The 14,189-nt window shown below is 43.7% G+C and overlaps 1 protein-coding gene across 1 annotated transcript in view; it reads left to right on the plus strand.

Annotated features, from left to right (window-relative positions):
* The first annotated feature begins 333 nt into the window (after positions 1-333).
* Positions 334-14,189, plus strand: part of PTPRE (protein tyrosine phosphatase receptor type E) — a 59,868-nt gene continuing 46,012 nt past the window's right edge. The window contains exon 1 of the mRNA XM_010714832.3: positions 334-422. The gene's annotated coding sequence lies outside the window, so the exon portion shown is untranslated. The remainder of the gene's footprint in view (positions 423-14,189) is intronic.

Genomic DNA, 14,189 nt, shown 5'->3' on the forward strand with positions numbered 1-14,189 from the left:
GCCCTGGGTGCTATGAGTTGGCCTCCAGATCTGAGCCAAAGGCTGCTGCTTTGGGGGGTCTAGAAGGGCTCAAAGCTTTGGTTTTTCCAGGCTTTCTCCTGAGACTCGAGTCTTCTGCTGCCTGTTCCAGGGGCAGTGAGATCACAGAATCTCTGTGAGCTCTTTTCTACCTGCTCAGTTTGGAGATGGCTGGTTGGGTGTACAGGTCGCGTTCTGTGTGTTTTACCAGCTTGCATTGAGCGTCATTGGGTTGCATCATCTTTCCCCAGTTCTGATCAGGAAATGTTAAGTTTGACAAAACTTGAAATCTGCAGGCTTTGTCACCTCCCTATTTATCCTTTTTCCAGATCACCGAAGAATTCCTTTTAATGACCTTGCCCAGATACCAGCACAGCTCCATGTGAAACACTTCTGTGAAACCAGTAAGTAGTTAAAGCGGAAAAACTGAAGGGCAGAAATGACCTACAAGCAGGTCTTCACCTGTGCTTGAAAGCATGACGTAGTCAGGAACTTCAGTTGTATACTTCTCTAAGAAGATCCCTTGGACGTGTTTTCCATTGCAGTATTCATACTGACTGCTGTAAGGAGGAAAAAATCCCATCCCACTCATCTGTACGTTTTGTGTGCCTGTATGTTACTCCTTGAGCTGAGAGCTTTGCTTTGTTGTTGAAGAATCGAGATGTTCATTCTTTGGAAAACATTCCCCGCAGGTTCATCTTTCTGCAGCTCAAAGGGACTTTAAAAAAGGCACTGCCTTATCTAGGTGATGCGTGTTGGGAAGTCATTTAGTGAGCAAATTGCCAGATAATTGCACTGGTGGTAATTGCATCTTAAATTGATCTGCTCTTTAGAAAAATGCTGAAAATGAATGGTTCTTCATCTTGATATGAAAATATTGGTTCTATTAATTAGCATACTGTGGAATAGGATTTTTTTTTTTCCGGAGGAAGATGCTTAAGCTGATCTGTTTTTATTTTTAGTTGATGCCTTCAGTTGGTTCCTTGGAATAATCGAATCTCTCTTTGTATCTGTGTGTGTGAGAGAGAACAAAGTGATAGGACGTCAGTCAGTGAAACAGCAAAAATTTTTCATAAAACAAAACTCTCGAGCATATCTCAGCATTTTGTGTAGCTCTGTCAACCCCTCTGTGGTCATACCTGCATTGCCACTGACAGCACCATTTTGCTGTTGAATCTGCAGTGAGCAGCAAGGCTTTTGGATCAGCAACCTGACCAAGGCATGGCATCCACGAGACCCAGAGAAGCAAGGAGTTGGGCTTACTGCTTCATGCATGCTTCCATGCAGTTGCAAAGCTTTCATGGTAGTTTTGGGGATGACTGAAACCTTATTTTCAGATGTGGTAGTGCTGTGTTTCATAGGATGTTTATAACTCGATTTGCTCTCCTTCCACAGATATGCTTTCTCTTTCCTTCTGAGTTGACCTACTCAGCCTGTGGAAAAAAGGTCCCTTGGAAGCCATTGCCTTTTGACTGTGTTGGGTTTTGTCAGGGAAGTGTTTTTTATGGCAGAGTAGAAGTGACGAGGCGAGTATGGGAAGCATCCAGAAATCGACTCAAGTTTAGTTTCCATCACGTTTCTTGGTAATTAGATTTATAAACTCTTTTTTAAATATTATTTTAAATCTTCACATCACTTATTCCTGCAATACAGAGAAAAAAATATGAGAGTGAAATGGGTGCAAAACCAGCTGGAGCCTGGAAGTGAGTTACAACCCCATTGTTGTGTCTCTTTTCCCCATACAGTGATTATGGTTCTTTGGTGACCTTGCAGGAAATGTATGTGCCGTATTTGAGTATAAGGGAGAAGAATTTAGCGTGTGATTTCTTTTGAGAATTGCCCTGGTGCTGCTTCTGATAAGGGTAAGATAGGTCTTAGGAGACGGCTGGCTTGCATTAAGTTGTACATTAATGGCTTCAGCTGGAAAATAAGATCATAAGCACAAAATATGCATGCCACAGGGCAGGTTGCTGTACTGAATGTCTAATGTGATAGGAAAGAAAGGGATGTGCTTCAGACACATCTGCAGAGCTGCTCATAAACGTAGCCTGGTTCCATCACTGCAGAGTGCTGTGTGTGCAACCCCAGTAATTTGCTGTTGGAGACTGGGTGAAATAGGGACAAAAGCTGGTGGTTATGTCTCAGACACGGAGAGGTTCATCGTTCAGATTTAACGTTTCCATCCTCTTTTCTCCAAATGAGTTGTTTCCTTCATGTATGGGGAAAAACAAAAGCTGCTGGGGACAGAATTTTGAATTTAAACTCATGCAGGTGAATTGCAGGAAGCCCAATTCATTATTATTATTATTTCTGGAGGGGGAGGAAGGGGATGAGCAAGTTGCTAACTGAGTGTGAGGGAGTTGTGTCCTGGTTCTCCAAGCCAGGTATCCCCACAGAGCTGGGCAGTGGTACAGGGAAGAGGAGTTGGGAACAATTCTGCAATTCCATTTCCTTTCTCTGTGTGACCGTATGTAGAGTGGGATGTGGGGAGGACTGGATACTGAATATTTTGTTTCCTTCTATCACAAGTAGATGTCCTTTGTTGGATTAGTGGAATCAGAGAATGTCCCAAGTGGAATGGACTCATATGGATCATCTAGTCCAGCTCATTGTTTCCCAGTCTAGAGCTGAGTGTGCTCATTCTCAGGCTCTCAGTAGGGCTGCTCTGCTGAAAAAAGAGGGGATTTCAGTCTGCTGTACCTTCAGCCAGTGTTCAGTCTGCCTGGAATTCCCTTTTCCAGTCACAGGAGGAAAATGTTAATGGTTTAGGATGGCCACAGCCTCTTGTGTTGTTCCGTTGGATCCCTGGGATGAGCAGTTACCACATGCTACTCAGAAAGCAAATTTCCATGGCCAGGGTGAGGCTACACGAGTGTGCTGCCTATAAAAAAAGCTCACCCTTCCTTCGGCTGGTTTATTTGGAGAGAAGAGTTTGACACACAGCAGCGTTCAGGAGATCTGGCAAAATGGGTGCCATGGGGCAGCAGTGCTGGTTCTCGAGTGGTTCTGCCTTAGCTGCAAGACAGGTAAATAAAAGGAAAATAATTAAAAAAAAAAAATTCAGTTTGTAATTGAGGCAATGTATATGTGTTTGTAGATTTGTGCACTCTTTGGGACTTCGGAAGGGAGGTACAGATGTTGTGTGCCTACCATTCGTAACCACGGTGTAACAAATTACTCAAAATGCAAGATAAAAATTAAAAGAAAAAAAATCCAGGTAAAATATTAGCAGCAGAGTGTGTGTAAATGGTACTGCTTTCATTCTGAAGGTTTCTGACGTGCTATTTTAAACCTGCTTCATCAGAAAGTGTTATAAAAAGAAGAAAGATCGACTGCTGTTGTTTCATCTCTGGAGCTGGAAGTGTCATTTCAGTAATTTTGGGGTCGTTCTGTATCTGACAGACTTAAATGAAGTGTTTATGTTTCTGTAGCCTAAGGGAATCTCAGCTCATCTGCAGGTTTTACAGTTGCCTTATTAAAAAGTAGCTGTTTAATTAGCTGTGTCATCCTGGCAGTCTCTGTTTTTATGTCAGAAGTAATGGAAGCACACCATTCCAATCCATATAAACCCATCTCAATCCTTATAAAATGAGGCTTCCTGTGAAAGCTTCACCTTTTTCTTCATGCTTTATTTCATGGGCCGTGTGAAGTAAGGGAATTGAATGCGTAAGGAGGAGCTGGCCACCGAGCCTTGGGGATGTGGGATGGTTCTGCACCCAGCAGATGGCTTGGGTAGGCACGTGGTTGGGTCAGCTTCTTTCTTCAGAGATTGCCGTAATAAACATTGGGGCAAAAAAGGAAAGAATCTTATAAATAAATAAATAAATAAAATTCCTGTCCTTCAGAAAGCAGTGGGTTTTGGAATGGGAAGAACTTCCCTATGCCATTATTTCAATGGGTGCTGCCAAGGGGAAATGGATTTAAGTTGAAGGAGCGAAGATTGAGATTGGATATCAGGGGGAAGCTTTTACTATGAGAGCGGTGAGGTGCTGGAACAGCTGCCCAGAGAGGCTGTGGATGCCCCGTCCATCCCTGGAGGTGTTGAAGGCCAGGTAGGATGGGGCCCTGGGCAGCCTGGGCTGCTATGAAATGTGGATGTTAGTGGCTCTGCATGCAGCAGGGGGGTTTGATGATCCCTGAGGTCCCTTCCAACCCTGGCCATTCTATGATTCTATGAAGGGGAGAGTGTGCCCACCACCCATTCCCCCGTGCTGGGTTGCAAGTACTGCTTTTGCTGTTTTCTGCTTCTGTGTTTGTGGAAATAAAACTTGCAGACTGGGAATTGAGTGTCCTGTCCCAGTGCTGGATTCTTATTTTTAAATTAATAAACTTTTTTTTATTTCCAGAATAGAAATACAACTCTCTTTGATGGTACGTCCAGGATACAGTTTCAGTCCAAGATGTTATTCCCATAGTAACGACCCAGATTTGACCAGCAAGCATTTTCCACCAAAATGTATTTTTGGATGAAATAGCCCAACATCTCAAAACATAATGGTCATATCTCTGACTTGCTGTGCGTTTCACACCAAGAGGGTTCTCAACAGGACCGCTGTTGGTATATTCTGCTTGTGTTGTCTTTTACAGACCGCTGTCAAGGATTGATGGGAAAACACAATGACTCTTGTTTTAACCCTTTTCTTAAAGAAAAAAGCACTTATTTGTCTTGAATACAACTTGGAGAGTAAGGAAGAGAAATAAGTGCTTTAAGAAATCCTTACAAAGTCATGTTTTTGTGAGCTATAGCGAATTCTGCTACAAGTACTCAGAGAAGCACTCGCTTGTGATAAATGTATCCCAAGAGAATGTTCTGTATTATTACAGTTATTGTACTATTAATCATGGACAAGTCCTTTTCTTCTGTTCCTTAGTAAGTTTGAGTGTAACAGTTTTTAAAAATATGACTTCTTGAAAGGGATTTATAAAAATTGGAATGCTGACTGGCAGTGGATGTTCAGCCCTTTGTCAGGGGTTTAAAACCCACAGGTATGTGGATGCCCCATCCCTGGAGGGATTCAAGGCCAGGCTGGATGTGGCTCTGGGCAGCCTGGGCTGCTGGTTGGTGACCCTGCACATAACAGGAGGGTTGAAACTAAATGATCATTGTGGTCCTTTTCAACCCAGGCCTTTTTGTGATTCTATGGTTATGATTCTGTATCATATCAGCAGTAAAGCCAGCAGGAATTACAGATTTAAAACATGCTAAGTAATAAAATACCACTTTACTCTGCAGAACAAGTGACTGAATGCATACTGCTGTTGACACCAAATGTTTGGGTTGTTTGTTTGTAAACAGCAGGACTGAACACAGCAAAATTCCAGCTCACTCAGGCAATCTGTAGGAAAGCAGAAGCCGGGTTTTGCACCAAGCACTGCCTCTTGTCATACTGTGATTGGACTCAGTGATCTCTTGAGGTCACTTCCAGCACCTGCAATTCTGTGATTCCATGACTGATGCCAGCTCAATTTGTTGCATATTTGCACACTTTGTTGGTAATTGTCTATAACTGAGAAGAAGGGGGTTGTGCTAATGGGAACACCTGGGCAAGTTAAGTGCACGTGGCAAGGTCTGCTTGGGAGCAGTGGGGTTTCATATCCCAGTGCTTTGCAGTTGGTGTTCTGGAAAGCTCTGCCATCCCGACTGCAAGCCTCCATTTCTGCTTTGGAGGAGACACCTCATCACCTCTTGATTTATTTCTCATCGTGTTTTCTCAGTTACCATGCGTCTGCCAGTTCCTCTTCCTTCCATCTAAAGCGATGCTTTCATCCTTATTTTATTGCTTGAAATTTACTGCTTGAAATTATCTGCTAGTTAAATGCTACGCTGCAGTTTTTTGATTGAAGCTCAGCCCCTACCAACCTCTTGTCTCCTCTAGAAAAAAATCCAGAAGGACTTAGGAGGACTGTATCCATGAATAAATAATGGCAGAAGGTAGCCCTTCGCCCTCATCTGCTAACGCTGCCATGGGAAGTTCTCGCACGTTTGGTTGTTTTTCTCAAGTTGGTTTGACTTTGGTCCTGTGAAGTGGGGGTGCCAGAGCTCCCAGGGAGCCGTAAGAGGGAACAGAGCTGCCCTGGGTTCTGTGCTGGACTTTTCCTTTGGTGTGTCCTCATGTTTTTGCTTAACTGTGTGTGGTTGTGGCTGCATCTGAGAAACCATCTACTCCCACCCTGTGCCAGTTTTTCATTCTCTTGTTTTTCTCGTTGCTTTAGCTCAGTCTCTTTGAACCGTATGTGAAACCAAAGAGGTGGTGGTTGTTCAGAGCAATATGGCCAGCCAAAAAAGGGACCGTATTAAAAGGAAGGAAGAGGTGTCACGAACTGTGGAAAGCAAGAGCTTCCTGTGAAGGGTAAAAGCAGCTTGGAAAGATATTTCAGCTATTAGAAAATAGCTCATTGGGCTTTACTGTCAGGGTTGGCAGTGTTGGAGTGTGTGTTTGCTGTCAGCTTGGCTTGCAGGTGGAAACCTCAATGATTTCCAGCTGGCTGCTGTGTGCTGGCAGAGGGGCAGCAGCCCCAGAGCCTTCCCTTGGGCTGACTCAGCATTCGCTTCATTTCCGTGCCGGTGATTCCTTTTCCTTTAGCTCCTTTCGTGGCTTTTGTTACGTTTTTATCGTTTTATTTCCCCTTTGCCATATGTTGTACCCTGTGACTGGGAGGTCGGATGGGTGTCTGTCTCAGCAGGTACTGGCAGCACAGTTCCTGTTTGGGTGGAAAGGGAACATCCTCCAGCAGATGGTCAGCTCCTGTCTTCTGTGCCTTGTGCGCTGACACTGAAATGCTTCTGGTTGCCCTGAACTCAAGAAAAACTGTTTTGAAAAGCTTTGAAGTTTGCTTATTGCTTTTTCAGCATTAATACCTTATTTACTTGGGATTCCTGTTGGAAATCTTCCCTCTTATTGCACTGCCAGTGCGAGGTTTGCTGGATAACCGCAGCGCACGGTTTCGCATAACTTCAGCTGAATGCTTTGACCTCTATTTTTCTTTAAAATATGAGCAGTAATGGAAGAGAAGCAGCTTTCTTCATTTTTATTCTTTGTCTGTCTGCTCAGCTCCTGTCGCATTCGTATCCAAAGGGTGTTTGCTGTCCGTTTGGCTGTTGGGTGGCAGATTGATGGAAGGGACACGTTGCTGCAAAGAGCTGCATGTGCAAAACAGCTCATTAGAAATATGTAATCAGGTTTGAGACGGGTAGTTATTCTCCAGATTACTCTGTTGGTATCATATGGCTTCGCATTGTTGCGAAGGGGAAAGAACAAAATGAAAACACAGCTTGCTGGGGGCTTTTTGTTGCTTTTTAAAATCATCATTTTGAATTCTTTTGCTGTATGTGCCAGGACATACTTACACATTTAGACATTTTCAGGAGATATCGGTGAAGTTGTCGTTCTGATTTTCTTTCACTTAATAAAATGTCTGCTGAGCTGGTGTGAGTGCGTGGGACACGTTGTGGTAGGGATGCAGCAGGTACCTGCACTCTGCTGCCCTTTCCTAGTGCTGCCATTGAAGGGCATAGAAACGTGGCAGTGAATCACGTTCTACCCCTCTTCCCCGGGGAGTGAAGCATCCTTGCAGGTAGGAAACTGAAGTCTAACAAATAAAGGCATTTTAGTTTCATCTGTTTGGAGGTTTATGAAGTTGTCCCTGTCTGGTGAGAGCTCTCACTGCTCTGTGCTGTGAGGTCAGAGGCTGCTGCTTAGCATTGCTGCTGCCTGGGAGCCATGGGTTCGTGCCATGGCCCAGCTGTGTCTTCCAGAGCTCTGCTGGGAGAGCTCTATGGCAACCAAGGGAAATATGGGCCCTTGCTGGGAGAGCCAGAGAGCTCAAGTCTAGCAGCAGCCAAGAATTATTAGTAATATTAATATCTGATAAATATCTGAAAGTTCCTTGTCACTAATATCCAATGACAGTGGCCATTTCTCTTTTGAAAAGGTGCTTGCAGTTCTGCACCGATGGCCCAGTAATGATAAAACCAACAAAACACAGAAGGAATGCAGCATTGGTTACACTTACAAAGCTAATAAGTGCAAGGTTAAAAGGTATAAAAATGCTGCTCCGATCTTCAGTTCTGTACGTTGACCCATTTGAGCGTGTGTAAGGCTTCAAGTTGCACCAGGGGAGATTCAGGTTGGGCATCAGGAAACATTTCTTCATAGGAATAGTGGTGGTAGGTGGACAGTTGGACTGGATGGTCTTGGAGGTCTGTTCCAACCTTGGTGATTCTGTGATTCTGAGGACATGCAAAAACCCAACAGAACACCTTGAATTCCATAATGGAACTTTGACTTGCAGTCTTTTCTTCGTATTTTAAGATACTGGAAGAAGTGGCCATTCGTCCATACGTTTTCTTCAGTGAGAAACGTGTTCTTAATACTGAGTTCCTCTGCTGCTCCTCGGGGCATCGGTTCACTCTGGTTCTTTATGCATAGAATCTGCAAAATTAGTTGTATGTCAGGAAGTTACTGAATTATTAAAACTATTGAAAAAAACCTTAAAGAAGATGTAAATAAAAAATGTAAATTTGATAATTAGAAAAGCAGTGTGCTGTTAATTCAGAGCATGTTTTGCACTAAATTTACATTTCATGTCCTCTTTAGCTAAGAAACCGAACTATTTAAGAAAATACCATATGATATTACATATGGCATTTTAATCACGCCTGTTTTACTTAGCTTTTGCTGAAGCACTAAATGCAAAATGTAGAATTTCAAAGCAGCCTTACCATTTCCAATTAAAAGCTGGGTTAGCTCATCAGTCTCCACCAGCAGGGAGCCAGGTGTCCGTGCGGTCAGTGGCTCTGGTTGGCATCCAGTGCTGCTTTTCTCTTTGATCTGGTTTGGGACATCTGCCTTATTAAGCACTGGTTGAAGGGAAGATGAGTGATTTTCCATGTGCAATTCTCAGTGAGTTGGCTATATTCAGGCTGCTGGCTGTGGCAGTGCATCTGCAGACTGTGATGTATGAAGACTTTGTTCAACTTATCTATTACTAAGTTAGCGTTAAGCATTTTAATATTTTACTCTTTTGAAAGTGATTTTTTTTTTCTTCAAATTATAGCACTGCTTCTCTGAGTTGTTGGTATTTGAATGTATCTCTGGCTTTAGGCAGACCACTGGAGAATTTTTGGTTGAAAGCCTAAATCTATCAGTATTGAGGTTCTTAAAGGCAGCGAAAGTTTCCTGATTAAAAATTTCCTCAGTACAGAGGTACCAAACTCCACATTTACAATACGGGATGGTTACCCTTTCCCAACTCTTCTTTATTCAAAGACCTGCTGCCCTGAGAGGCTGTGGATGCCCCATCCCTTGTTCAAGGCCAGGTTGGATGGCATCCTGAGCAGCTTGGTCTGATTTTAAATGTGGAGGTTGGTGGCCCTGCGTGCAGTTGGGGGGTTGGAGCTTCGTGATCCCTGAGGTCCCTTCCAACCCAAGCCATTCTATGATTCTGTGTGGTGTTCTGCTCATGCTTAAGGTATTTAGAAGTGAATATGAACCAGTTTTAAATTGTAGGTGTGGACACTCATCTATGGAAAAACCTCTTTTCTCATAGGAACTTTAGAGTTGGAGGGAGTTTATTGAAATATTTCTACCTTCTGCATCACCTGCACTTCTACTGTAGTGTGTAAATCCAATTTCCAAGATTAACTAGGAATTCAGGGGGATAATGAACAGTTTTTATTTGGAAAAGACATAAGAATGTCTTTTGGTAATTGCAATCCTAGAATTGTCTGTTTTGGGAGAAGTATTTTGGTCCAGTACATCTGTCTTCCCTGAGGTGGAGAACTTGGAGTTTGCAATGAAGAGCTGATCTCTCCTCCTTTCCTCCCACTATTGGCGTTTGAGGACTGCAGTGGCTTTCCTCTGTTTATGCACAGAAGAAATATCGTGCTTGGTTAGGTCAGCTCCATTTCCTTCCTGAGAATGGGGATGGCTTTTCTGACTGTACAGATAGGACAAGAATTATCTATACATCGTTTCAGTCAAACATACGATTTTAAACATTCTCATCACCACTGTGAGATTAGAACCAGGGATTAAGTTGCCAGAATTGCAGAGTAAACAGCTGCTCCAAATGCATGCTGGCAATGGATACCTGAAAGTGGAGAACCACGTGTTTCAGGTTTGCTGTGCTGTGGTTTGACTGAGTGCTGCATAACCCGTGGCTGTTGCGTAGCTGCAGAGGTTCAGCCTTGGCTGTTCCCCAGTATGTAAGCAGATAAAAAGTTCTGTTTTCTTGTCCAAAGTCAGTACAGCTGAACCCTACCTGGTGTTGCTGTATGCAGTCCTGTGTGTTAACAGCTCCCTGTTGTTAATGGATAGAGAAGAACCTCTGTCTGCACTTGTAAAGGAGAATTACCTCGTGATTGCTGTGATCTTGGGTTGTGCTGCATCTGCTCAGGGCTCCGAGGGCGTTTAACAAGTGTGTTGAGCTGCGTTTCAGACTTCACTCGAGTGTTTGAAGTAATTTTTTTTTCTCAAAGAACAGTTCCCGAGTTAACATCAAAATGGAACATTTTTAGATCTTTTTGGACGTATTGGAGAATGCTCTGTGAATTTGCCACTAAGTCCTCCTAAGTATTCCGGATTATCGTATTACCCATGAGCCTATATTAAACATGCATCTAAAACAGCCCCCACTAATACTTAAAGCTATTTTAAATGCTGCGGGCTTAAATTTCAAGGGCTTTGCTGAGTTGGCTTGAAGAATTTCAATAAATATGAATTGGCTGTTCTAGCTTAAGTGGCTGGGAAAACAGTGATGTGAATGGATTGTAATCCCTTGGTTAACAAGAGTGGAGCAGAAAAGTATTACAGGCTTACCACTTCCATTGCCATAAGCATGCATGTGGAAAGGAAAGACTTCCATTAAGTACCTGTTGCACGTAGGCAGTGCCTGCTTTGGGGTATGTCTAATTGCATTCCAACAGATAACGCTCCCAGATGAAAACGTCTGCTAATTTTGTCAAGTTATTCACAATGAAAATAGCTAAACAGCTTACATGCGGTCACAGTTAAGGTGACTGTATTAGAGGATGCCAAGCCTCCTGCTCTGCTCTGAGCGCTGATGGATTGCCTTGGTGCCATGCTTTTCTGGTTTGGGTGATGCCTTCCCCTACTGCCAAATAAAGAACTGCTTGCTTTCAGATGAGCAGGATGTTTCATGTTGATTAAAGGAATGAGAGGTGATAGGAGTATACAAAGAGAAGGAAAAGACCTGAAAGTCTTAGAAATGACTGTTCCTGCCTCACGGCTGTGTTCTTTGACAGTTATTTATATATAAACACTGCTTGTTTTGCGTGTAGTTTTCATTTTTGTGAAGAACTGAGCCACAGATCTGTGCTGTTAGATCCGTGTATGACATGTAAGCATCCTGCTTTTTCCATGGCCGTGGTAAAGCCCAAGTAACTCACGTCAAGATTCACATCTTTAGTGCTCTACATTTTGCAGCTGTTCCGTTTGGGATTCCGTTTGATTTCTTTGGGGTGGATTTTTGTTTGTGTATTTGAGCGACGAATCCTTTTGATAAATAGCGAAGTACTGAAAGTGATAAATGTTGCTTGGAAGAGTGGCTTTGCTGAGATGCTGGGAGTTATCACTGCTCACTGGAGTTCTGAGTAAAGGAAAAAGTTGTGCACTGCGCGTCACAGGTGTGCATCCAGAAGAAGGGTCTGGGCCTCCCTTGAGGGCATAGGTGTGCACATCTTGCTGCTCAGCATTCCAAGCCAACAGGATGTAAGTACCCATGAAGGAAAATAAAAAGTCAGATCGAAGGGGGCCATCGCACACCCACCCGCTTCTCTGGATTGACTGGGGCTGGCAGCGTGGGGAACTGGTGGGATTGACGTCTCTGGAGGTGTTCAAGAGCAGTGGAGATGTGACAGTGAGGGAGGTGGGCAGTGGGCACGGTGAGGGTGGGCTGGGGGATCTGAGAGGTCTTTGCAACCCTAATGACCCTGTGGTTCCATTTAGGGAGTAGGAATAGGTTGGGGATCTCAGAGGGCTTTTCCAGCCTGAAGGCTTCTGTGATGATATGAAATGGATGGGTTGAGAAGTGTCCAGGGACACTGGAGGAGCAGCCCAGCGATGAGGGCTGGGGCTGATGCCATGTGCTTACACAGGCTTTTCGTGGGAAGGGTTTTTTTGACCCACACCAGCTGTTAATGTAGGTGAGAATATGCCTTGCTTAAATGTTTTTGCTGCAGATAATACTTATTTATCCCAGGAAGCTCAAGCTGTTTTGACACTTCTGTAATTATAACCACAGTGGAGAGAGAGCTTATTTTCTAACTATAGTGGTGATATTTAATTTATAATTCTCTCCTCGTGTTTGGGGCAAGAAAAGCTCAATTTGTGTTCGGGTTTCTGAAGTGGTGAATGTGACTGTGGAGTGTGTAGGCAGCGATGAAACTAATTTGTGGCTGTGGAGGCTGTGCATACATTTTATATACTTAACACTGTTCTCCTGTGCTACTGAAATATTGTGAGGATGAACTGAAGCTGGGGAGCTGTGGGCTTGGCTTCATGGGCAGCGAGGTGGCCTGGACAAGGGACGTGCCCCCATCTACCCAAATCTGCAGCTGTGCCTCTCTTTTGGAGTTCAGCCTTTGCACGGCCAGCGTCGTGCAAGCTTGGCTTCAGTGCTGCGTTGTGCATTGGTATTTTAGGCATAGCTTTCTAAAACAGCAGCACTTGCAGAGATGGCTGTCACTTAAAATTTGGCCACGTGCGTATGCAAATGCTCATTGTGCTCATTTTGTGTAAATCAAATTGGGATCTTCAGCAGTGTTTAATGCCTGCCAGCAGAAGGGGTGCGTGCAGTGTGCTGTGTCTGCTATGGAGCTGGGAGTGGGAGCTGCAGGAGGACAGCAGTATTAGGCTGCAGGAGCAGCTGTTACACAGCAGGCCTTCAAGCCCCTCCAGGAGCACCTTTGTTTTTATTATTATTGCTATTTAAATCTCTTGGATGGAGTGGTCTGGCAGTGTAGCAGAATTGCAGTCACACCAAGATGAAGGTAAATGTGTGGGTACCTATAGGCTGGCCGTGCTGTCAGCGCTTATAACTGCTCTTCCTCACCTTTTCCTTCGTGGATGTGTGCCTTTCAGACGATTTGCATCTTCTGACACAGTTTTGTCCTTTCTGGGTGCGTCGTACAGTGCGCTGTCATGGCAATAGGAAGCATTAAATGGGCAAAAGTCAGCGTAGCGTATGAATCAACGCTTTTGGAAGAAGGCCTAAACCAGGTTGTTTTCTCTGACTATGCAGACAACTGAAGTCTAGGGAAGGCTCTGCAGTTATCTTGCATATTTATGAGGACGCAGCCTGCTTTTGCTAAAGCAGTGCAATGTGGGACTTGCACAGCCGTGAAGCTGCAGGCGCCTAATGCTGCAGATTTTGTTTGTGAAATCCCATAAATATGTGCTCGTTTTCATATATATTTTTTTAAGCAGCGATGAGCAGTCTTGCTGATTTGTCCTTACGGTTTTCAAAAAGAATCTTACTACAGAAGTTGCAATGTTATTAGTTTGTCATCAACACCACAGTTGACCGGAAAACTTATTTCTGTAGTACAGACCGTTCTGTACGTGGCACCGAAGACAGAAAGATCCTGATAGAAACCTTTAGACCAACATCAAACAACAAAGTGACTGAGGTGTCTGTGGGTGATGTCCCAAAAGCTGCAGCAGCTCTGCCAGGGATGTTGGTGCAGTTGGGGTGAGCAGCACGTGTGTTGGAAGGGAAGCCCTGACCTACATACATGTTTATTTCAGAGCTATTGCCTTATAGAGAGGCCTTTAAATCAAAGCCATCTTCATTGCAGTGCTCAGCCTCAGGAGGGCCTTGGTGATTTTTTAGAGATTACAGGGTCTGATAAAATTTGCATGGACTTCTCTTCCTTTATTACACAGTTTTTTTTATCGTCTTTAATTCTCTTGCTATTTATCATTGTCTTTTCTGTTAGCGTGCATGTGGGTACAGAACCAATTTAAGGAGTGCTCTGTAGCAGTTTTACCTCATTTTCACCACTTTCTTTTATATTTCAGAGGAGAACATTTTCCATGTGGATCAGTTCAAATGTTTTTTAAGGCTCTGGGAAATTTAGATTATTTTTTTCCTGCTAACGAGTGCAATTGATAACTATATACTGTGAAGAGTGAAGTCTTTTTCTGTCT

This window comes from Meleagris gallopavo, chromosome 8, assembly GCF_000146605.3.
Source record: "Meleagris gallopavo isolate NT-WF06-2002-E0010 breed Aviagen turkey brand Nicholas breeding stock chromosome 8, Turkey_5.1, whole genome shotgun sequence".
In the NCBI taxonomy this organism is placed as follows: Eukaryota; Metazoa; Chordata; class Aves; order Galliformes; family Phasianidae; genus Meleagris; species Meleagris gallopavo.